The 400-nt window shown below is 61.8% G+C and overlaps 1 protein-coding gene across 1 annotated transcript in view; it reads left to right on the forward strand.

Moving 5' to 3' along the window:
- The window catches only part of COL4A1 (collagen type IV alpha 1 chain), a 97439-nt gene that overhangs the window by 40165 nt on the left and 56874 nt on the right, over positions 1 to 400 (forward strand). The window lies entirely within an intron of this gene.

Consider the following 400-nt stretch of genomic DNA (forward strand, 5'->3'; position numbering starts at 1 on the left):
CCTCCTCCTCTCTCGCTTCTCCTTTCTTTCTCCCTCCCTCCTTCCTTCTTTCCTCCCTCCCTCCCTCCTCCTTCCTCCCTCCTCCTCTTTCTCCCTCCTCCCTCCCTTTCTCCCTTCCTTCCTCCCTCCTTCCCTCCCTCCCTCCTCCTCTCTTTCTCTCTCTTTCCCTCCTCCTCTTTCTCCCCCTCCCTCCTCCTCCTCTCCCTCCCTCCCTCCTTCCTTCCTCCTCTCTCCCTCCCCTCTCCCTCCCTCCTTCCTTCCTCCCTCCCTCCCTCCTCCTCTCTTTCTCCCTCCCTCCCTCCTCCTCCCTCCCTCCCTCGTCCTTCCTCCCTCCTCCTCTCTTTCTCTCTCTTTCCCTCCTCTCCCTCCCTCCCTCCTTCCTTCCTCCTCTCTCCCTCCC

This window comes from Herpailurus yagouaroundi, unplaced genomic scaffold, assembly GCF_014898765.1.
Source record: "Herpailurus yagouaroundi ecotype Mexico unplaced genomic scaffold, PumYag 164, whole genome shotgun sequence".
Lineage (NCBI taxonomy): Eukaryota > Metazoa > Chordata > Mammalia > Carnivora > Felidae > Herpailurus > Herpailurus yagouaroundi.